This window comes from Falco biarmicus, chromosome 10, assembly GCF_023638135.1.
Source record: "Falco biarmicus isolate bFalBia1 chromosome 10, bFalBia1.pri, whole genome shotgun sequence".
Classification (NCBI taxonomy): domain Eukaryota; kingdom Metazoa; phylum Chordata; class Aves; order Falconiformes; family Falconidae; genus Falco; species Falco biarmicus.
The window spans coordinates 14,910,514-14,934,579 of NC_079297.1; the positions used below are offsets into that span (position 1 = coordinate 14,910,514).

General features: G+C 47.1%; 1 protein-coding gene and 1 long non-coding RNA gene across 2 annotated transcripts in view; one reads left to right on the forward strand and one right to left on the reverse strand.

Annotated features, from left to right (window-relative positions):
- The window catches only part of OPRL1 (opioid related nociceptin receptor 1), a 95,564-nt gene extending 85,514 nt beyond the window's left edge, over positions 1–10,050 (reverse strand). Inside the window, exon 1 of the mRNA XM_056354336.1 lies at positions 9,705–10,050. The gene's annotated coding sequence lies outside the window, so the exon portion shown is untranslated. The remainder of the gene's footprint in view (positions 1–9,704) is intronic.
- Positions 10,051–10,155: 105 nt separating this feature from the next.
- On the forward strand, positions 10,156–20,934 carry LOC130155774 (uncharacterized). The gene is made up of 4 exons (XR_008824222.1): positions 10,156–10,265; positions 10,795–10,902; positions 17,289–17,609; positions 19,392–20,934. It is a non-coding gene; the product is annotated as an uncharacterized LOC130155774 (long non-coding RNA).
- The last annotated feature ends 3,132 nt before the right edge of the window (positions 20,935–24,066 follow it).

The window sequence follows — 24,066 nt, forward strand, 5'->3', positions numbered from 1 at the left end:
TGCTTTGCCTTCATACAAAGCACGAGAGAGCAACCTCCAGAGCACTTTCCTGGAAGATAACGTAATGCTTAACAAGGAACCTTGCTTTTTTATTATTATTATCTGTGTTATATGTCAGAAGAGCCAGGTCACTTTTGACTCACACTAAGTGAGCTGCCTGAGCAGCAGAACTGGCTCTTGTGACTGATGAATGTGTCTTACTTAGTGCTCACATCTGTGAACGAGGTGCTAATGCTAAGTAACATCCTGCAGCAATTTGTGCATTAGGAAGCTGGAGAACATTAGCAGAAACTTCCCTACTCTTGTCTCAGGAAAGGGAAGAGCTTTGGCAGGCTGGGACAGACGTGAGAGCCCATTAGCCTACTTCTCCTTTACTTAAAAGACTATAAAGGGGAGCTTGGGGGCTCTTAAGCAGAGGTATTTGTGTCAAGATACAATCAGAAGATCTTGTTGATTCAGATAATCACTAAAGATGCTTCAAGCGCAGACCCCAGATAGCCAAGAAAGCCCTACCCTGACTGGTTTGGGCTTACTTCAGCTGTCCTGGTGCTGGTCAGACAGGTCACCGCAGGGGTGTGAGTGGCTCTGGGCAGGCAAAGCTGACCCAAGGAGCACACCTGCCCACGCCATGGTACCCTTCCCCAGCTGGAGACAGGCAGACCCACAGCCCCCCTCCAGGCTGGCACTGCAGGAACATTTTGGGGATTTGGGAATGTATGGGAATTTCCCATCCAACATTTTTACTGACTTCTGGGGTGGCATCACACAGCCCAAAGTCAAGTTCTCCGAAAGTGGGATTGCGTCACTGACTTGTGTCTCCAAGCAACTGTGCTGTGTTATGTGCTGCAAAGCAAACTGCCCATGGCCCAGCAGCTATTTTTAACCCCAAGCAGGCCATGGCCATAGGACAAATTCCAAGGAAAAACAAATACCTGACGCTGCTTTTGCTGTGCCATAGCCGATACCCACTGATGACAGAGAAAATGTGGAGAAATCCCAGCTGGGAGGATCTGCAGAATGAAGAAAGAGCACAGCTCACCAGCAGTAAGGTTGTGTTACTGTTTCCATCCTTAAATCTCAGAGAAATCAATAAAACCTTCCTGAACTGAACCTTTCCCCAGGAGATAACAGAAAGGATCACAGCAAAAGGTGTAGACGTGCCTTTTCTGCAGCCACTTTAAAACCGTCCTTCATCTGGAATGCTCACCTGGGAAGGGCAGCTCTTGCAAGAGCTGCAATGAGGCACATGGCATGGGGGCTCAGAGAGCTGCTGCGAACATCGGTGCACGGGGACGCACATCAGCACCGGCACGGGGGAGCTGGGGATGAGCTGCTTTAGAAATAAGCTCTTCACATGTCAGTGTAAAACTCCTGTTGACACATACCTGCCTTGCTCCTGCCAGATGAGAACAAGGAGCTGCTTTTATCCTTCTGTGTGAGCAGAGATGAGGCTGGAACCCAGCACCAATAAATTAATGGAAAGAGAGTTGCCTTTGCCTTCAGAGGCGCTGCAGATCTCAGTAGGCTCATCACAGCTTTCTGCTGTTGCCTAAATGAATATTCAGCTGACAGGGAAATTGCAAAGATGGGCTCTACCGACACCTTTCCAGGACACCATGGCAGCTCTGCCCTGATTCTGCAGTGTCCCCTTTGCAACAAGCTGCCTTGAGGCTGCTCCAGAGCCATTCTGCAGCATGCCACATTGGTAGAAACAACCTCCTCACCACCCACCGTGGGGGACCAGATCCAGGAGTCCAGCCAGCTCTGGACCCTCCATGATTTCATTAATGCCCATCAGTGCAGCCAGCCCCTGTTGACAGCAGGAACCCTGGGGCAGAAGCCAGCTTCCCAGCCTCGCTCTGTTCACATTCACAGGCAACAGCTCTACCCCCAGCTTGCTGCCCTGAAGCCGTCTCCCATTGCCAATCCCCATTTAGTGGCTTATTTAACCTCTGGGATAGCTGTGCTCCTGCAGCTGTAAGGAAAAGCCATGTCCTCTGTGCTTGGGGCCAGGACTGTTTATTTGTACTTGAAATCCCATCCCTTTGCTGGTCCATCCCAAACCTGGGCAGCGCAGTGGGCTGGCAGGGATACAGCATGCTGCTGCCAGCAGCCTGTGACAGCACCATGTCTCCCAGCCTCCTGACCAGGTACCACCAGGCACAGCTGGGCAGCCCTCAAGTCAAGTCCCAGACTGGGGAAATACTCTGCCCTGTCCAACCACCAGCCTCCTCCCTGCTCACAGGTAGGGTGTTTTCCCATTTGTGCTAGTTAATAGGACCTTGGCTCAAATGCCAGCAGCCTGATGGTCTAGCGATGATGAGAAGAGGAACCAACAAAGCTGCCTCTGAATTATTATTAAGAAATAATTGCCAAGATTGGCACCAAGACACAAGGGCTGAGAAGGGCTGCAGCTCCAGCAGCCGGCACAGCCAACAGGGAAGCAAGGGGAGGCAGCCGGTGGCTGTGGGCATGAGGGCAGCCCAGAGGGGTGAGGCAGGAGAAGCAGGAGAGATGGGAAAGCAATGCCTGAAGCAGCACCCAAGCAGATGCAAACTGGCCCATCCTTTTGTTGAGGCCAAAAAAGGGATATTGCAGCAAGCAGAGGGAGATGTGATGAAAGAGCAGGTGGGAGTTTTAGCTTTAGGAAAGGCTTAGTGAGGTTATGCAAGCCCTTGAGGTGGCCAGGAAATGAAGATGCAGTAGGAGGCAGAAGAAGACAACAGCACTCAGATTCTGGCAGAGGAGCAGTGCCCTGGCGTTGCTGAGCTCAGGGAAACACTCAGCTGAGAAGGAGCAGTTAAAAGCTCTCATTTTGGCACGTTGTGCTTGAGCGGGTGGTGAGACATTCACGAGATGTCAGAGAGCTCCTCTGAGACACGAATTTGGACAGGGAGAGAGCCCGGAGCAGGGATGCATGCCTCTGAGTCATCACCATAGAGATGGTATTCGAGTGTAGTTGCAATGAGATTACCCAGAGACACAGCGCGGAAGGAGGGGCATGGCTCTGTGAACTCCCACTGCAAATGAGCATCTGACAACAGTCCAGCATTAGCCACTGAGGGGGACAACAGGTGGCCAGAACTGGGACACCAGGCAAGGCTCAGAGCCAGACCACAGCTACGGCCCTGCCTCACCTCCAGAGCACAGTTTGGGCCCACTTCAGAAGACGTCCATCTCTCCTCCATTGGCCACACAGGAAATCTGCATCCCCAAACCATTAGACACCAAACTCAAGCACTTCAAAGGGGACAGAGCTGAGCTTCAGTCCTCCCCCTGTGCAAAACAGGGGGAACCCCAGGCTCACACCCCACAGGGGAGCCACAGGGAAAAACCCCAAGATAGTGAAGTGACCACTGGGGTCAGGGTGAGGGGGAAGAGGGACCTCAGAGCACTGCCAAAACAGCTACGGTGAAGTGACAGCAGCTCCGTGGCCACTCAGCTGGGAACTGGAACCCCACATGGAGCACAGCTGATGGAGAGACTGAGACCTCTTGGCCTCCTCCTGCCGTATTGTCCTCTCTGATCTCCAGGACTTGGAAGAGCCATGTCTTCTCCCCGCCCAGGCAGGGGTAGGAAGAAGGGTGCATATGGTGCTCCGGGCATTGCACCCAAGCATTTTGCCCCCAGGCTTCATTGCCCCAAGCTGTGGTTAGTCCTGGAGAGTCTGACCAGAAGGTGGCAGGCTCAACTCGTCCGTGGGCGACGGCTCTTCTGCAGGAGGGTCTGGCCTTGGGACAAAATCACTGGTAACACAGCTCTAACCCATCACCTCAAAAGGAAACCAGAGCATTCAAGCACTGGAGGAAGAGGGGAAAAAAAGAGACTGTTTGAGCTGCTCTGAAAAGCAACCACAACTTGGGAGAGCCGTTCCTGCAATCAAGGCCGGCGCGTATCAGGGACACAGTCGTGCCCAACACCAGGGCTAGTGTGTGGAGAACGGCCAAGCTGGTATCGTAGGAGACTGTTTCTCTCTGTTCCCATTTCAGATAACTAACATGAATCAATGGAGAGGAGCAATACGTCTGCATTTCCAGCTGTCCCTCCCCACCCCTGGCGTTCTGGTCCCTGGGAGAGCATTTGAAAAATCGCAATCGCTATAATTAGAAGTAACACTCACTTTCCAAGAGGAAACTGTGCAAAAGGTTGACTTCCTCTTTAATGCCATTTCTACTCGTTAACAGCTACATATCTGCAGCTCCAATGGTGAGGGGGTTTGCAGAGCAGCAGTCTGGATCACTAACAAGAAATAAAGAGTTTCCTCCCACTTAGACAGGGACTACTGGCTCCAGGCGCGAGACACCAGGTGCGAGGACACAGAGGAGACCCGATTCTCTGTCTTCTCTCTTTGCAAAGTGCAGAGGCCAGAGGCATGTTCAGTTACTCGTTATCTCATCACTATTATGCATTACCCCCCAAGGCTAATTAACACTGCTGTATACAGCACTGGCTTGGGAATGCCAGACTTAGGGAACTTCATTGCTAGAGCTTTCAACAGAGCTACAAGTCACAAGCAAGCTCCTTGTGATTCCATACAAGGAAATATTCACAACATACAATAAAAATAGCCTCCATCACTACACGTTATAATCACATCAGGGAGTTTCCAATCTCTGCAGTAATAAATGATGCCCTCCCTCCTCACCAAAGCATTCACCCAGAGCACTTTGCAAACACTGATTAACCCTCCTGACACCCAAGGATGGGCTGCGGCAACTATGGCACGGACCGCAGTCAGCAAAAAAGCATGGCAGGGAGTCAGTAGCAAAGCCTGGACTCCACATCCATTTTCTCTTCTCCAATAATCTCAGTAACACAAGGCAGGTTTACAGTGTGCCTTGCCCTTTCCAATCTTTCTGAGACCTCAAGGCCAAAAGAAACTGTTCCATTTTCTCCCATTCAGAGTTATTTTTGTGCTGAGCCCAGGAACTTGTGATGGATAAAAGCACCTCCAGAAAGGTGGTCAGCCTTAACTCAGAATTACCAAGAGGTAAGGAAATTCCCCACTCCCCTTGGCAGAGTGCTCCAGTGGTTAAATCTCTTGCTATGCAAAATGTTTGTCTTTAATTTCAATTCATCTGCTTTTTGCATCCAGATGTTTGTCCTTACGAAGCCTTACTCTGCCGTATTATAGAGCTACCTACTTCTGTGCAACGTTATTCAAGCACACAATCAAATCTTTTTGATAAGCTAAAGGCAAAGGGCACTTTCATCTCTTGCTGCAGAAAGACACCAGACTAGTTACTGGAAATGCTCCTCCAGCCATGGCAGCTCACGATGATGGTACCTTGGGAATTTCTGCAATGCGCTTTTTCACTCAGACCCCCCAGACCCTCATTAAATTCACCCAACAAACTCAGGTTCTCTTTTAAACCACCGCTGACACGAAGGGCCTTTCAGCAGCCATGGTTTACTTAATGGTTTACTTTACACGATGGTTTACTTAAAACAGAATTAGGCTCAGTTCATTTATCTATAAAAATCCCTTAAAAATAATTTTCCCAAACTTTTTCAAACAAGTAATCAGGCCACATTTTTTTACTCATTTAAATCCAGCCTCCGAAGTCAGATGTGCCACCCCCATGTTGTTTGTCGCCTTTGACCTCCTCCGCAATGCCAGAATTAGATGTGTGTGTGACAGCCCAAGTTGCTGGTTCCTCCTGCCTCCTCCCAAACACATCTGCAAGGCAACAGGAGTTTCTATGGAAGCCGTGGCTCCCATACAAGGCAAATGCTCCCAGGAGCGAAGGACAGCTGGAAAGGCTTGACCAAGTAAGAGATTTACTTGGCTGAGCATCATTTAGTTCTGTACAACGGGGCGGGGGGGGGGGGGGGGACGGGGACAAAATACAATTGGGTCACCTAAAAAAGCGAACTATCATCTTGTGTTGCTTGTTTCCAAAGGGCACTTGAGTTTCTGCAAATGTCACGCTCATCCCCAGACAAGTAGGGAAGAAACTCTATTTGGTGGTAAAAATGTCTTCCCTTGTCCCACCCACTTCAGAGGGAAGAGTGCCTTGGTGGCTAAGTTCCTCCACCAAACCTGCAGGTGTTTGCTTCATGGGTTGTACCGCACCCTTACAGCAAACCTGCATCGCCAGGTGTCGGCAGGTACAGGCTCCTCTGCAGCGAGGCTGAGCATCAGTTTGTGCCCACCACTGGGCAGGACCCCGGGGAAACTCAGGTCACTCCACACACGCCTGTGCAGACCTGGCCTCATAGTGTTTTGAAAGAGAAAGGTGATTGCACATGTCAGGCTGATTAGAAGGTGATAGATAGACAGGCAGTCAGGCAGGCTGCCTCTTAAATAGTCTTCATATTTTTCCCATGACATCTGTCTGCAAGAGTTTAAATTACGATTCTTACTTACAGCTTTGAAAGGATTTAAAATGCTTAAATCCCTGTTAAAAACTAACCAACCAAAGCTTGGCTGAATACTACATTTTTAAATCCACAATGAAAGCAGTGCACCCGATTTTAAGGGCTGCAGAGCTCTCATGGAAATACCCTGCAAACACTAAGCTCCTCCTAATGACCAGCCTGCTCTACAAGTGGTTTGGTGCCAGATTTGGATCCCAGCTATATCACAGCTATGCTGAAGTGGGTCCACCAAAACTCCCCCCTCCTTCTACATGAAGGGTCAGAGCCTGGGTGTGCAGTTGTCCTGTTTTGAGACACTACACCAGTAATAACTTTGATGTAGAGGGCCCAGATGCTGGCAGTGATATGGGAGACATCATTTAGCTACCTCTCACCACCGTGAGTGCAGGGAGAGAGCAGCAAGTCCCAGAGCTAAATGCTTTCAGCAGGACAAGCTGCTGCTGCTCCCCAAGCAAAACAGCCATACAGCCCATGTGCTCTGCTTCCCCTACACCTAACTGCGGCAGCACGATGCTCCTGCAGTGCCTCACATCTTCCTAACATGACTAAGCAATGCTGGGGTGCTCTCCAGCTGCAGCCGGGTCCAGAGGGCGTCCGTCTGAGCAGGAAGCAGGAGGGTCTGCAGCAAGCCAGAGTAGCCCTGCCAGTCCCCCCATGCCCAGACACAAGGGGGACGTTGCAGGCGAGGCAGGTTCCCAAGGCTATCACTAGCCCAGGCCTTTGGAAAAGCCCAATTTGTAGCACAAACTACAGACAATGAAGTCCCAGGGGAGACCTCCAGTTCCCGTTAGTCTTTATTTATCATTCTCTTTAAAGACAGCCAGTTTAACTTCCACCTTCCAATGCTGAGCACAGCCCACTGTCTGCAGGAACTGCACTGCTCACAGGCAAGCCCCAAACTTCCCAGCTTCTGCCCAAAACCCGAAGCGCGGCCAGAGCACAAGCAAACGCAACGCCACAGCAGCTCTGAGACCATCACCCTGCCCATCGCCTGTACTCATGCCCTTCACTTGCTCTAGTGCTGCACCATGGGAGAGGAAGCTCCATTCTGGTTTACCTAGGACTGTTGTGCTTTGATGGGGAGTTACAGAGGTGGATCTACCAAGAAGGGTGAAAAACGGGACAGGGGTCCACCCTTGCCAGTGGCAGTGCCCTGGGCGATACACGGGGACATCCCCACCACAGGGACATCCCCGCCGGAGGAACATGATGGCTGCCAGATGCAGTGCCTGTTCCCCATCCAGCCTACAGCTGGATCTCATTGCCTGGGAAAGGCTTCTGACTTCTGACTATTCTGTTTATTCTGCTAAAGACCATAATCATTCTGCTAATTGTTTGGGTTTGTTTGGGTTTTTTTAGCAAGCTCCTATTTTTGTGAGCCCATGTGCTGCGCTCCCTCTGCTGGCAGGCTCACTTGGGCTGGAGGAGAGGATGCTGAGGAACGGGAAAAACAAATCCCTGCTCCAAGTGCCTGCAGAAAGTCACACCACAAACCCTTCCCAGGGCCCTGGCTTTGCTAAATGTACGTGTTAAGACCTGAGAGTGGCATTATTTTGCCATATTTATTCCTTACAGCCTGGTTATGCTGAGACTTGTCAATAAAAAGAAATGGGTGGCTTCGTAAAACTCGGGTAATGTTTGCTTTAGATGGAGAAACCCTTACACTTGAAAGTCACGGCAACAGCAGCAACAGGCTTGTATTGCTGATGCTGGTTTTGAGCTGTGGTGTTCAAAGGAAGACCCTCCGCATGAGTAATTACACCCATATCAAATTGTGAGCAAAAACATGAAAGCAGATCTTAAAAATCTTGATTACAGAAACCCTCCTGAAGGGCAGGAAGCATCTCCCCAGGAGAAATAAGGGGATGCTTCAGAAAGGCGCTTTCACAAGCCTTGTGCCAGGAAGCATGCTTCACAGCAGAATCTCAATGGCATGTTCCCCAACTTCAGGCTGCGTGATTGTTTCATGTATGTGACAGGCAACCATTAAACACACCACGGATGGCTCATTGCCACTGTAAGCAGCAGCTCTGACACACCTCACACTTCTCTGCCCCGTCGCACAGCCCAAGTGCGGCCGACCCTTAGAGCCCAGCACCACGACTCAGTCCAACAGCTGGAAGCAACATGCATGGGAAGTGTTAAAAACATTGCCAGTGGATTGACGGATATTTGGGGGTGGGAGCAGGACCTGAGGGTCAAGCTCTTCCTCAGGACTAAATCAGTCTTAAGCTTGCAGCATTATGCTATCCTAAAAATGACCCCACTGCATCCTGTTTTCCTGTAGGGTCCTTATTTTCTTTGATAATTTGAGCAAAGCCCCATGCAAGAAAATCTCTTACGCTTCAAAGAGCGTTTCTCAGGCATGAAACTGCTATTGAGAGCCTTGGAGCCGCCTCCCCTTTCTAGAAAGCTGGTGAACAGGATTAAGCCCAGGTCTTGCAGCATTTACAGTGCTACTTTCATCATCAGAGGGGCAGAGAAATCTTTTGATGGCCATTAGTATAAGCCAGCAGCCAAGTCATTAAGCTAAGAGTAGGGGAGTTGATCATCAACCCCATTCAGCAGGAAAGTTAGGCAATGGTAAGGGCAGTCTTAAAATCAGCCAAATAAAAGGCAAGACATCCCCCCCCCCCCGTATAAATAACTTTCTTGCTAAAACCATTAATAAACATCGCACATTGTGTCAATTTCTGAAGGTCGAACCAATCTTTTTTCCTAGTGGAAACTTACAGAGATTTCTGAGCTGCATTTTAGGCCTAAATGTGCTTCTTTAACGAGTGCAATTTTACATCTGCTCAGGTAAAATGCATTGTTGTTCATGCGCTTTCTTCCATGGTTTTATTATACCTATTTGGCTGATGATGCTCAGCTAAAAGAAATGAAAGAACCTGGGAAATAGAAATGGAGCTCCTGGAGGTTATCTGTCTTCATAATAAAAAACCCAAAACCAGACATATGAAGCAACATACTTCAGCACTTGTTTACTGAGATTTCACTGTACACCTTTTCCCAATATAAAAAGCACACTTGAAGTAACATAAAAAAACACCTTAATTCTTCTGCTAGACAAGCCATTTGCTTCCAGCTATAACACGCAGAGGAAAAACAAGATGGCTGTGAACTGCCCAAAGGGATACAAAGTCTCCCCGACACAGCCACCCTGCTCCAGAGCCTCTTAGTGAAATTACCCCCCAGCTGAGGCACGGAGCAGAGAGTCAAGAATATTAAACACAGCCCAGGCCCGCACGTGGGAGCCGCTGGGGGAAACCTCTCGAAGAAACACCAGTATGCAGTAAATTAAATCATAAAGTGGCTCTTACCTCTGTCAGCAATGAGGGGGCAGCAGAGAGAGTGACAGATGAGAAAAACTCACACTAGTTCACCCATGAAAATAATGATAATTATGAAATAATTATCTCAGCTAAATACCAAGAGAGGCCCAACCGGAGGTGGGCCACCACACTGGGGCCTGCAGAGCACTTGAGGGGCGGCCTGCCCTGGCTGAGCCCAGAAATGTTCATCAGTGTTATTACCAGGGTTACGCTAAAGGCTCCAGGGGAGCACTTGGGACAGGGCCAGCGGGGCAGGCCGGCTGACCAGGCACCACACAGCACCAAACCCAGCTTCGCCCCAGAGCCCACCGCCATCTTCCCCACGCCGCCGCCATTTCCCCCCGCCCCTAGCAACTGCCCCCTTAGCAACGCCAGGCCACGCCCCCTCCCCGGCCACGCCCCTCCACTCTAACCACGCCCCTCCGGCACGGCCCTTGTGGCCCGGCTGCCGTCAGGCGGGCGCTCCCGCGCGGCGCCGTTGCCATGGCAGCGGCTGTACACAGGCGGAGGGCGCAGGCCGCGCCGCGGCGCAGGCGGGCAGGGGGACGGGTAAGAGCGGCCGTCGGGGACCAGGGGAGCTCCGCACCCCCGGCCGGCTTTGAGGGACCGGCCGGCGGGACAGAGGCCACGGTGAGCGGCGCAGAGGCCGCCCGGGCCGCCGCGCTGCCGTCCCCGAGGCCTCCTTGCGAAGCCCTGAAGCAGTGGAGGGTAGTGGGGGAGTGAGGAGGGAAAACCCTGACAGAAAATAACCCCTTTGGGGCCGGGGGCAGCCCGAGCCCTGTGCCACCGAGTGCTGCAGCGGGTGGGCCAGCCGGGAAGGTAACAGCTAGTGCTGTGACCATGCCTAGACCTCAAAGGAAACCCCAGATCCGTGTGTGGGGAAGGCAGGCCGTGGGAAGCCACCAGGGCCAGAGCTGCCAGCCTGGCGTGGGCAGGGGTGCTGGGGAGGGGTGTTACATGGCGCTGCTGTGCCAGGGTCTGCCCACGCTGGTAATGGGGGGCCAGGACCTGTACCCGAAAAGGAGCATCCTTTTTGTCTCTTTTTACATGAATTTATCATCGATGTAATGGTGAGCAGCAGCCTCTGCAGTTACACAGCATTTCAGCCCAATGCTGGCAGTCAGGGACAGGTCCCTTCGATGCCTTCTCCCAGGACACTGAACTGTGGGGCATCAGGATTCAAAAGGTAATTCCTTAATGATTTTGGACCAGGGTGTGTTCCTCAATCTGCAGTTTCTTCCAGGCCTTCCTGGGGAAAAAGATAATTTAAAAAAAATAATGTATTTCTTCAGAGGCCATGAGAAGCTGGACTCGTGATGTTTGAACCCAGGTGTCTGCTCTTGGGGTTATTCTCTGGCAGAATGAGCATTTGAGTCAACAGATGAGCTTATGAGGTTGCCTGTGGTCATCAGCTCCAGCAATGTGTTAGTTACAGAGGTTTTCTAGAGAGCTTTGTTGGTTTGGTTTGTTGGTTTGGGGTTTTTTTTGATTCTTAACATGTTTTATTTAGGAGATGTACTTTGTGTAAAGGATTCTTGAGATAGAAGGGACTTTTTGCTGTCAAGAGCAGCATCACAAAAACTGGATTTCAGCAGCTTTCATACCATTTTCCCTTTGTATTCTTGGTAATTATGTAATGTTAAAAGGACTTTAAGCAGAAGATGTAGGAAGACACAATCTCAGCTCCCAAAACCTACTGTTCCGAGTTACAGAAACAGAGTGAGTGACAGGTGGCAAATGTCAGGCGGGCAGAAGGCTAAGAGAGATCTCTAATTCTATCAGTTTAATGAGTTCTTTCCTTATCATCTTCAGCCTTTCTCCAGATCTGCTAAGTGGCTTTTCTTAGAGATCGAATGACTATGAATTAGTGTGTGACAGCTCCTTTTGTTACACAGCTGACCAGATTTGCCACAGTTCAATCTCTAAAGAGCTGAGCTGTTTTCAAAGCCTGGCCACTGAAATGAGCGTGCGGATGGCAGCTGAGCTCTTCTGAAAATCAAGGCTCACGCAGGGCCAGACTGCAAGGCCATGAGGCCTCCACACACCCAGGCAATACCCAGGACCTCACAGGGTGCCTCCAAGAAGTTTTCACCCTGAGACTTACCTGGGGTGGAAAGCCAGCTGTGGGAGCCAAGACAGCCACCATGTTCACACTGGGAGCCTGTGTTCAGGTCAAACGTGCATGGCTGCATCCACACCAAAGGAGCAGCAATCCAGACAATCTTAAGTGCTTTGCACTAGCCTAGGAAATGTGATACAGTGTTTTTGGGGAAATCCGTCTTTACTTCATTTGCAAAAATGTTTTCCGTCTGGGAGTGCAGTGCACTGAAGCAATCCTTGCTCTCCGGGACTCTTCTGCCCAGGGAATGGATGGAGCTCAGGAAAGGCAGCTGTGGGGATAACCTTAGCCCCAGGTCTTCCTGCTCCAGGGCTTTTCTTTGATAACTTTTAGAGTGGTGTGGAACAAGGAGCTCACTTGTCTCATCATCATCACAAAAAACAATGTACCACGAATACCAGGGGCTGACCTCTTCTTGAGAAACTGCATAAGCACTAAACCTCAGTGTGCAACCATTTATAAAGCTTTAACCCACACAAAGGCCTTTTCCATCAGCGAAGAGAAACCTTGACACTAAAAAGCCAAACTGCAGGTGGGCCTTGTTTGTTAGGCAAGGTAATTTTTTTCAAGCTGATTGGAAATTGAGTTGTATTTTATAAATTGCTTATTTAAAACGTGACCATATATTTTCCTATTTTCTTGTCCATAGTATTTTCTTAGTGTTGAAAAGCTGTTTCTTGCTTCACTACAGAAGTCAGGAATTAAGCCACATTTTGCATGGAAGGCACACAACACACTTCACCTGCATGAGGACAGATAGGGCAGGTGTCACTGAAGCAAGGGACCCTTTGAGCCACACAGCTGTGTGGGGTTTTTTCACCTCTGAAACTCATTCCTCTGATGCTTAGGTGACACTTAGCAGGAAAATGCATTTCAGTTTTGTACTAGGAGTTGATAGAATTGATGCATTACTGCATTTGGCAATTCAAGACCAGTGAACAGGCAGTTAGATCTGCGCTGGCTCTGATTAAGTACTGTGGAGTCAGTCTCCTGAATTTCTGATCGTGAGTTAAGAAACAGCATGGAGGTGAAAGACTGCATTTTGTTATAGGCTCACCAATACAACGTTTTAATGAACTATTTATGAGTGAGCCTCATGAATAACTATTTTACTCTGATTTGGATTTATTTAAGGGCACTGATAGAAATTTAAGATTTTTCAGCTTCATGTGGCTATTGAGCTGAACTTAACTTCCTAAAAGCAGTATAGGTTAGCTGAAAATAATCTAAGCTACATTTCCTATACAGTAGAAGAAGCACAGGCATGGAGTCTGTGCAGAAATACACAGGCACCTTCACTGAAAGTATGCCAAATATATATATAAAAATATATATACACATACAAAAATTATGTAGGTGTATCTGTATGCGTTGTGTGCAGTTATTTTGAAGTGTATTCAAAATGGTAGCAAATGACTAGCTAGAACTGAAACTGCTTTCATTTGCAGTTACAGTAGATGCATACGCTATCACAGCAGTCACGCAGGGCTGAGCACATGCAGTCTTCTGTTGAAGCAAAGAGGTATTGTGCTGGTGCCTTTGAACCTGCACACCACATCAAGAGTGAAAGGAAAACAACACGCCAAGGAGCACAATAAACATGGATTATCTTGTTTACTGTAACCACTTTAAAATGGCAAAGGCAGCCTTGAGTTCTGCAGAAGTCAAATACTTTGCCCTATTTCTATAGTAAGGCCTTCTCATACGTTGCCTGCTTCCCATATGATGTGTCTGAGTCAAATGGGACTCAGAGTGGGTGGGTCCTTCACCAGACAACTGGGTAAGACTTCAAAAGTTTCAGTTCCTGACAGGTTTTGTAACCACAGCACCCTGAAGCAAGAGATTACGAGACAGATTGGCCCTGTTTAGTCATGAGCCACAGAAGCTTCAGATCAAGCTCCCTGAGTTAACTGTAGTGTGCGCTGCTCCTCTGCCTGCAGAGGCAGAGAAAGCAGAAGCAGTTCATGGTATATTAACGGGCAGAAAGACATATGCTTAGGTATGTCTGGCATCCCACTTGCAGAGTCCAATGTCATCCTTAAAACCACTTCCTCCTCCTCATCAGCAGCATCCTGTGTGATTTCCTGCGTTGTTTTGTAAGAGCAGCACAAATGAAAGGATTCTTCATTTATAGAAAGCCATTTTCTGTCTTTAGCAGCTTTTCTTTTAAATCTACTTACAAAACCCCTTTTCAAGTATCTTTCTAAGAAGTTTTCTTTTTTCTTTGGTTGGGTTTTTTTGGGGGGGGGGGGGAGGGGCGTGTCTTCCTGGTTTTTTTCTTTCTACAATCAAATTCCGGGCTTTTTGTTGATTTGTTTTGTGGGTTTTGTTTGTTGTTGTTTGTTTTTTTTTAAATACAGTTATTGTTAACATAGAAACCCCAACATTGACTATTTCTGTTACAAAACATGTTTTCCGAGCTATAATACAGCAGTTTTTATTGCACAAGAGGTAATTTTTCACTGAAATCACTCACTGATCTTAATAACTACAAACATCTTGGGCTTTATTTTAAAAATAAATTAATTTCCTTTCCATCCTCATACAAAATCCACTGTGAAGAGCAAATGTATTCAGAGTAATTTGCATGCACCATGCACCACTCCTACTATTGTTAGGGTATCACTCCCTCCCACAGGCACATAAAGCTGCTTACTCAATGCTTAAGGCCAAATTCTAATACTACTTTGATGGATCCTAAATTGAGATAAGTTGGCATCTTCTGGCAGCTCCTGAAACTGAGCTTTGGCAGAAATTTCACCTCCTTTACACTCAATTAGATTCTTCTAGTCTCACTTAAACTGCCACCCACCTTCCATTGTGTGTTATAAACCCTCCAAACACCCTAAACTTTCTTCTTTTGTATTAATATGTAAATTAAGTCAATTTATCTTCCTGCTAGTCATGTTCATCAGGGTACAAATCAAGCTAAGGAGAACCCAGCTGAGGCAAAGGCAGACTGCTTAGACTCCACTATATCCCTCTGCTCTGAACATGTTGCTCTCCGTGTCTTGTTAGCTTGTGTGTAAGTCAATGGATTTACTTAGTCTCTTTTGTTACTAACAGCGTTGCCAATGAAATAAACCCAAGGATCTTTGTAGCACAGACAAAGTCAAAAGCTTGTTGGTGCTGGGGGACCAAACACATTTGTTCCTCCTGACCAGCAGCGTTTCCTGTGATAAGAATAGTCTCTGGTTACCACAGGCTGTCACATATTTATGCATAAATTCCAGTTTCTGAGAGCTAAACGAGTATGCCTTGGGCTGCCCTTCGTGTGAAACTTGACAGGTTTGGTTCACATAGCTTGGTGAGAAATAGTCTTGGCTCCCATCATTTGCCCATGGGTTTGTATTCGTTCTCCCCAGGCCTTTCAGCTTTGGCAGGCACCTCACCAAATTTCAGCCATATCTGTGTTCAATCAACCTTTAGTATAATTTTCACCTGCAGCCATTGGCCACCTTGTGTTAATCTGCAGTCAGCTATGTTTTACACTGAGGGCTGAAACCAGGAGCTAGAGTTCAAGTTGTATCCTACAATACTGGTGTTACTCCAAGGAACCTGTTCAGTAGTAACAAGCTAAATTCAACAGTAGTTTTTGTTTTAAACAGACTGTTTTCAGAAGTGTTGACCTAACCCTGCCTGTCTGGGCTTCTCTGTCATGGTGACATCCTAAATGTGAGACCTCTGTGTTTGTGTGGCAGTCCTTTATTTGAGAGCTGTGGTTTCCCAACATCAGGATTCTGGCCAGTGCTCCCTAGCTGCTATGCGTGCTACAGGTACATATCAGCAGCAAGTGGTGAGGCTAAGAACTCTCCAAGTCTCAGTTTTAATATGAGCGCTGATGTTTGCAATCTTTAGTCAGCTAGTTACTCTTTGTGGCCTCAGTAAAATGAGAATTGTGCTACTTGGGATCTTCCCAGGCCTCTCATAAGGATCAGTTGATTGATATATGTGGAAGGTTAGAATCTATATTGTGCTTTCTGAACAACAGATGTATTGGGATTTCTTGATCACCCATGTATTTGAGGCTTGTACCTTGTACCTCCTCTATTGCTTTCAGCCAGAAGTAATCAGCACACACACGACAGTGTCTAGCATCTTTGCGCTTTTTGTACTTGGCAAGGTCATGGCAGCCTTTTGTGGCTTTGACTCATGCCCTCAGCTCACACTGCAGATGGGATGGCCACTGGTGACCTCGATGTTTGGACTGAGATTGAACTGCAGTTCCAGGAACACGGCCTGGCCTGGCTTCTACGCTGACTTACTCTGGTCAATGCCTGGTCACCTAGTTCCTTTTTTTTTAGGCTTTTGTTTTAGGTTACAGACTGCCTTGGCATTGAGGGAGGCCACAAATCTCGCACTTGACAAGCTGACATGGTCAGAGCTACCAAAACAAGCCACTTTTCCCATGATCCCTAAACACTTACATCTTCTTGTTTTACTGTGCAGGTGAAATTATTCCCTGTTAGGTTGTTTTTCTGCTGCAGGTATTCTGCTTCTATCCAGAGACAGCTTTTCTCGGAACTTGAAAACATCATTCTTTAATCAACTGAATTGGACTTTGAATCTCATGAAGTGTCAGGGACTAAGTACACTGCATCTGTAATGCCCCATCTGTCTTCTATGAAGCTGTACAGAGCATAGCCAGAGGACCTTTGGGTTCATGAAACCTGAACTAAAAATAGTAATTACTGGAAAACAAAGGGGACAACCTGACCCCACAGTTGGCAGTCTTAGTACAATAGCAGTGATACGTAATTGTCTGCATATTTCTAAACTACATTTGAGAAGAGCTTCCAGGGGTTTCCAAGTAGAGATGGCACACACAGCTCTCGCAGATGGTTTCTTCTTGCGGGAAAGAGGGCTCCTTGGACTATCCAGGCCCCATCCCAACTACAGACTAGGTTGTCTGGCATACTGCAGCTCAACAGCTTGCAAAAGCTCTCAAGTGGACCAGACCTGACTCCCTTCCCCAACAGCAGAGAGTTTTAACAAAACAGTGAAGCTCTAAATAACCCGAATAAAATGAAGACTGGGTCATTGTAAGAGTGATGCCCTACGAGGTGGTAGAAATCGCAGTGTAGGTCAGGGTCCTGTATTATTAGGCAGTGAACAGATGTCCTGCAATCAAGGTGGAGAAAATGGGCATAGTATGAGAAATTACAAAGATTTGAGTTTGCTGGTGTTAAAGGACAGGTCAGCATCAAAGCCACAAGCAAGCAGCGTATCTTCTGAGCTTGAAAGCAATACTTTTATTCACTGGCCATATTAAAGAAACTGTTGGTACTGCAAATCAGGACTAATGTCAGCTGACCTCTTCTAGCCACTCCCTTGGCCAGATAGCCTTTGTATTTTTTCATTTAAAGCACACCAGGTAACTCAAGAAACCTCTGTCCTCATATACAAATACAATTCTCCTGTCATCTTCCTCTTTTTTTTTTTTTCCCTTTCAGGTTGCTTTGCAATTCACAGCTGAAATAAAGATAGCTTCAAGACAGTGAGATTCGTACACACAGAGGACTATTCCCAAACCAAAAGCATCCCTCCATTTAGCACAGCCCAAGAGAGGACAAGGTATCTGGTATTTGCTGAATCCACTGCTAAGAAAATGAAAACCATGCTGGCCTCCCACATCATGATGGGTAACAGTTACTTCAAAGAAGCTAAGCCTAGCATAGACAGAGCAAAAGAAAGAAGCTGTGGTCCTCAGGCTGCTCAGAGCTGCAGAAGCCTGCAATTGCCTCAAAACTTGAGACTGCTATCAGGAGCTGGGGGTAAGTTAACCACCAGAGAATCTATCAGCAGGGATCAGGCTGTAGCAGTGAGAGGCAGGGCTGATGAACACAGTGTATCAATCAGTCTTGTTCAGCTTATGCTGAAATGTCACTTTTCAGGTGTTCTCTGTATGGTTAGAGGCAGGAAGAGCAGAAATAAAAAGTACATTTCTTTTTTAAAATTGCGTTCAAGCTCTTCCACTGCTTTTCACGGGGTGGGGGGGGTGGGAACCCTCTAATCTGTGCTGCGAAATGGCATTAAACTGAGGTAAAACATTTCAACAGTTATCACAGACATTTGTGATATAATATATATATATAACAGACATAATGTGGCAAAATTCTCTTGCCTTACATTAGAGAAAACATGAAATTTGAAATGGAAGTTTGTACCGCAATTCTATGGTCCCTTATACCAGGTTTGAGCACTACTGGATCATTTAGCAGGACAAATTCAATCCAGATCATGCCTGGGCACACAATTACGTTTCTGTTGAATTAGCCAGAGTACATAATACAGCGTTTATGCTGGCTTTATGCCGGCAGCAGGAAGAAAGACAATATCTAATCTGGCATAAAGCCTACCAATACAGATTTAATGTCATAACTTTTTGAACAATTTTGAATGGGATCAGTGCTTTGGGTTGTGTGGTCTAGCATTTTGTATCCAGGAGCCCTAGAGCCAGATTTCCTGTATCATCAACCTATGACCATTTTTTCAGTATTTAAAGGGCCTGTTTCTCCATAATTCTCTTATTATGCCTCCTCACGAGCCGCTTGTCCCATTTGAGGTTCTTGTAGTCCATTATAATGCTGTACTATAGTAACTCATATTCAGGATCTCTCTCACAGCAGCCTTTTCACTGTTGCTCCCAAGGTCCTGCAGAGTGGTACATGCATGTAATTGTGTGTAGATTTTGTAATACAAATATCACACTTGTTTGTTTGACTGGACCAATGGATGCACGCTAGCTGTCATTTGCTTGCGCAGTTACTATAATGTCCATGCAGCCATGGGAACTGTCACCGCCGATCTCTCAATCCATCTTTCTAATGGTCAGTAGTGGCATCTGATTTCTTAAGGGGCCTGTGCTTCTGCATGTCTTCATAATACAGAACTCTGGTTGGAAAAATCTACACTTTCTCTCATTCACAGAAGGTGCTGTTTTCTAAGAAAACTGACAGAGTGCCAGGCTGTCATTCACTGAGGAACTTAGAAGAATCTACCCTCTGAGCCATTTTACCTGCTGACACTTCTCATCCAGTCAGTTTTACCAAAGTAATCCTTGTAATTTACAGCTACAGGCTGGAGTTTCTCTGTGTAGTCTTTGGGAGAAAACCCATTCTGGAAAAGTTGCTTATTTTAGAACCCACAGCCTCAAGGAAGATATTTTTCCCTAATCCTAAACTAAATGATATCATACTTGGCTGGTGCTGTAACCATGGTACTGAAGTTATTTATGACTCTGAAATTAATGCTATAGTTAGCAACACTGGAACAGGGTTTCTTCTATGCTACTGTCCAACTGCCTCCCTCCCCCAGCCCGAGGCTACTCTGGAAAGCAAGACAGAGTGTCTCCAGAGGGTCTTTAATTTGCAGTAAACAATGTCAGCCTTTGCTGATTTCCAAAACTTGGCAACACACAAGTGGATATGCACAAAGATGCATCTTCTAAGCAAAACAAAGCACTTGGCTATGTTTTTATTGATCTTATTTTATTAGGAGATTTATTTGGTTTTGTTTATTTTAGTTCTTAAAGTAAATGTTAATTTCTGTGAAAGGACCTGGAACTCCAGTGTGCAGAGCCAGGACTGGCAGGAGGAGGGAGAGCTTGGTTGTACACTACTCACCAGCTCTATCATCAGGGAATCACCGCGAGGGCAAAGAGGAGAGGTCAGCTTTTATGCCTGGGACACTCTGCAAAAATCACCTCATAGAAGTGGATAGCCTGTGTATACAAGATGTCTGGGGACCAAACCAACGTTATTGTGGTCTGATCCCTCTGCAAAGATCCCAGAGAAGGTTGGGAAGAATCCAGCAAAGCAGAGAAGAAGAAACAGAGAACCACACTGCTGAATTCCTCCTGGCCAAAGATCAGGCAGCTCCCTGCTTCCATGGCTCAGATCACTGACAGAAAAGCTCAGGGCTGCATCCTGAGGCTCAGACGGCAGCCTGCTGACCCAGGCATGTCCCTGCTCTTCTAGGGCATTTGCACCAGCAGCAGTAGCTTCTGCATGCCTTACATAGCAGATCCCCTCTCAAGTCAGGGAATGAAGAGAACCGTAAAACAAGACTGCAATAAAAGCATTGCAAATAGAAAAATAAAGAACAAAATGCAAAAAGAAGGAAACACAGCGGAAAGGAAAGACCAGGGAGAGCCAAGAGGTATGAAGAAGTGATGGGATACTGTAGAGGAATGAAGCTGGGTTAATTAGCATTGATAGTACACAACTGTGGGTTGGCTGATGTAGATAAGGTGCAGCTGTGGCTGGTTAAGTTAAGTGGTTGAGAGCCAATGAAAAGAGAGCAGCTGAGGAAAGGAAGGTGAGAGAGGAAGAAGCAGAGACAAGACACATGCCCTGGATGAGGTGAGACAGGAGAAGGCAGCAGAGGGACTGGCATGAAGAGTATGTTGGTATGAGATGGTAAAAGACCTTGTTGCAGCTTGATAGTTTGGAGAGTGCTGTGACAGGATACTGTACTGGGATGCAAGGGTGCAAGGGCAGCGCATCTGCTGATCCATGACAAAGGGTGGATGGAGTGAACTTAGAGAGCTCATGTCACAAAGTAGGCAAGCCTGTCTCTGTGGTCAGTGCCTGCTTTTGGATAGCAGACTGGCAGACACAGCGTGGCATTTTTGGTCACTTGTGCCAGGACAGTGCTTCCATTTGAATTAACAGTCTGACTCTGTGTCAGTTCTGCTACCTGAATTAACCTTTTTATGCTGCCTCTGAACATCAGTTGACACAGCAGTCTAATTTTGCTCCCCCTAAGAATAACAAAGAGCCAAATTGTTACCCCCTGATTTAAGGCTTTTCAGATACTCTGGCCTTGGGCCCAATCTGATTTACAACTCAAGTTGGTAGAAGAAAGTCTCCAGACCTTCACTGAGAGTTAGATAAGGCATTCTGGGAAAATTTATTGGGGGAGAACACAGCATTTATTTGGGGTTTCAGTTTTATTTCGGTTTGCAGTCTAAACTCCTAATTCCCAGAGCCACAGTTCTCCCATTGCCTTCATGGGATTTATATTGGAGTCACTTGACTGTGTTTTGCTATGTCTAACATGATTGCCTTCTTTATTTTTTGCTTTATTTTTTCTCCTTTTGACCACAGGCGAAGGAAATAAATCATCTGATATCCTGCCAGCAAACTGCCATAGGCACTTTGAGACTGGAGGCATTTCTCCTGCCCCAAAAGAGCATTAAAAAAAAAGACTGGCTGATAACTTGGACAGAGTTCAGGTATGTTTGTGCACATACCAGCAGTTAAACTGATTTCTTCTACTATCTTATCTGTCCATTTCTGGTTTTAAAGGGGAGGAAGTTTGGCAGGCAAGTTACTCTTGGAATGCACTCAGTAAACCATGGGCAAGAGAAGTGAAGAGCATAAACAGAAATAACCATAGGTACAGCAGCTGGGAGCCTGACTGCTGGCTTCTATTCCTAGCCTTACCCATGACTCACTTAGTGACCTTAGAAAGCCACCTCACCTCTCCATACCCCAGCTTTCTCACAGGCAAAATCACCCATTTCACAGGTCACCCCCGGCAGAGGGAACCTGTGTCTCCCAGTGGGTGTCCTTGGAGGAAAAGCCTCATCCTACTCCCTCTGCCAGCCCCAGGCTGTTCCACCACATGGGATGAGTGCATTGCAGATGTGGCACCTCTCTCCCCAAGGGGAGCTGGTGATTTTAACCAAGTGCATTTTGTGAAGCTTTTTGGGATTCTTCAAGGAAAGAAAAAGCACTATAACAAAATGTTGCTAATTATAGCGTGACAGCATGCAGCACATTCCTGCTCTGGACAGAGCTCTGCTATCGGCCAACTTAATTACTTACTGCTTTTGCCCCATTCCCTTATTAATTGTGGCCAAAGCACTGAGCAAAACTGACTTGCTGCTTGCTTTCCATTTCTCCTTATTCAAGACCAATTCCGTGACGGTGACAGCTAGACCATGAAACTGTTACACTGGGCTGTGTCTGCTCCCCCGCTGGTGCTCTCTGCCCGCCCCCCCCAGCAGTTGTAAACATGTCTCTCTACTTTATTCCTGCCTGCCTGGAGCAGATTCCTGGGATGTTAATGTCAGATACAGACCTGGCCTTGGATGGGCAGGCCCATAGCTGGAGCAGGATGGAACTGCATTACTGCCCCAGGAACCTGGAAACACCCTGCAGTGGGCGAATGGAAAAGCAGACCCCTTTTTGCAGGAAAAGCTTTTTAGTGGTGCTTGGGAGCCTCCAGCGCTGGTCAGAGGGGTGACCCTCTATACATCTCAACCCCAAGGCTCTAGCCATGGTGCAGTGCAGGGAAGGGAAGGTCAAAGGCTTGATGCTAGCAGCGAGCAGGAAAGCTGCAGTAAAAGCCACAGAGCCTGCGTACACACACGGTTAGCCCCTTTGCATGCATCAGGACCAGCAGAAGCACAAAGGCATCCTGGATCAATCTAATTTCTGTATAAAAACAGGAAACTGCCCCTCCCTTTGCCAAAACAGAGGAAGAGCTGCATGGCCTATATCTGTGTCACCAGGAAAAGGGGCTGGGGAGGGAGCAAACAGCTCGCTTCATCTTATCCCAGGAGCATGTCAGAAGGAGGATGCCTCAGTCAATTTGTTCTAGGGATACTTTTAAGTCTGTCCCTAGCACAAGTCTTGAAAAATAGAAAGTGAGGAGCTCCAACAGGGCTCAGACCAGAGAGTCTCTGACCTCTCCTAACACCCATTCCCAGCAGGAGAAGCAGACGGGGGGTTTTGCTACAAGCAGCAGGGCAGGAGAGCGTCCCCAAGGCACCCTGGGCGGCAGGCATCTTGTGCAGAGCCTCTGGGTCAAATTCAGTTGGGGCTCATGGCAGCTGAACCCTAGTGCTATCTGATGGTTGGTTGGTGACCTGGAGGAAATGAATCCTCACACACAAGCCTGCCAACCCTCCCCTCCTCCTCCAGCAGGCACAGCAGGGAAAGCCGAGATTGATTCAAGACTGAGAAAAAATAAACCCTTTCCCTTCAGAAACAGTGCCTCCCACACTGAACCAAGAACTTTAAGGCAGGGTGGAAGCTCTTATTTTTGACACTTTTACTTCTGTAATGAAAAACATCTGAAGAGTGCAGGGATGTCAAATAATACCTTCCCTCTGTCCCACATCCATTACAGAAAGGGGAAAGTGAGGAAGCATCTATATTCCCCTCGACTGAGGAGAATCTAACATCGAGATATAGCTTGAGAAATAGCATCTGAGCCAACGTTCCCTCAGTGCGCAGCACCCTGCTCTCCTTTACTCCATCTCACACCACTTTTGTGTTACAATGGAGTCATAGAAAGGCAAGACTAGAAGATGAAAGAGGTAGAATATTTATTAGAAGACCCTGAAACTTTGAGGAACTCTTTAGAATAATTGAAGACAGCTGATGAATCAGGATGGAGGACCTGGAATAGCCTGACGTTTCAGCTACTAAGTTAAATAAATTGTTCCCCAACCCATCTAACAGCTTCAGCTACGGTAGATGGGCCTTCAGTGCCTGCAGTGTGCAAGCGCTAGAGGAACAGGCGGGTTGGCCACATGACCTAGCCCAGGATCTTGCTAATGGAAGAAGTACGTGTAAATGTAAATCCTTCAACTTGATTGTGTTTGCTTTGAAATTGAAAACACCTAAGTCGGGACATAATTGAAGCTTTATCCATTTCAGTGTCACCTGATCAACTAGAAATAGGGATTGTACAGTGTTAAACCAAAAATCATATACAAAGGTTCTTGTTCTGCATATAGGAGTTCTCAGTTTAGCCTGCAAGTGAGAAACCTCACAGTCATGAGCAGGTTTTCCTGACAGCGAATCGTGGACCTTGCTGCATTAAAACAGAAATATCAGAAAGGTATTTGTTCACACAGTCATAACCATAATTTTCTGCTGTCTTGTCATGAGCAGGTCATGTACACTTGTGTTTAGATGTGTCTACAGAGGAATACAACCTGCAAATAAAGAACTGCAACAGAAGTTGTGGTTTTGTTATTACTGCTCAAGACTGAGATTGTGTGAGAAAAACACTTTCCAGTTCAGATGGGGAAAATGGAAGCACAAAGATTCATTACTTTGCTATTCAACAGAGCAGGTTTCTAATGGACTGTGTCTACAAAACAATTTAGAGATGAATAAGCGATGGAAGAGGCTTTTAATGCAAGTAGAATAAAAATCAGAGAATATAGTTCTCGGGCTAGATTACACAGCAAAGAATATCTTTACCTTC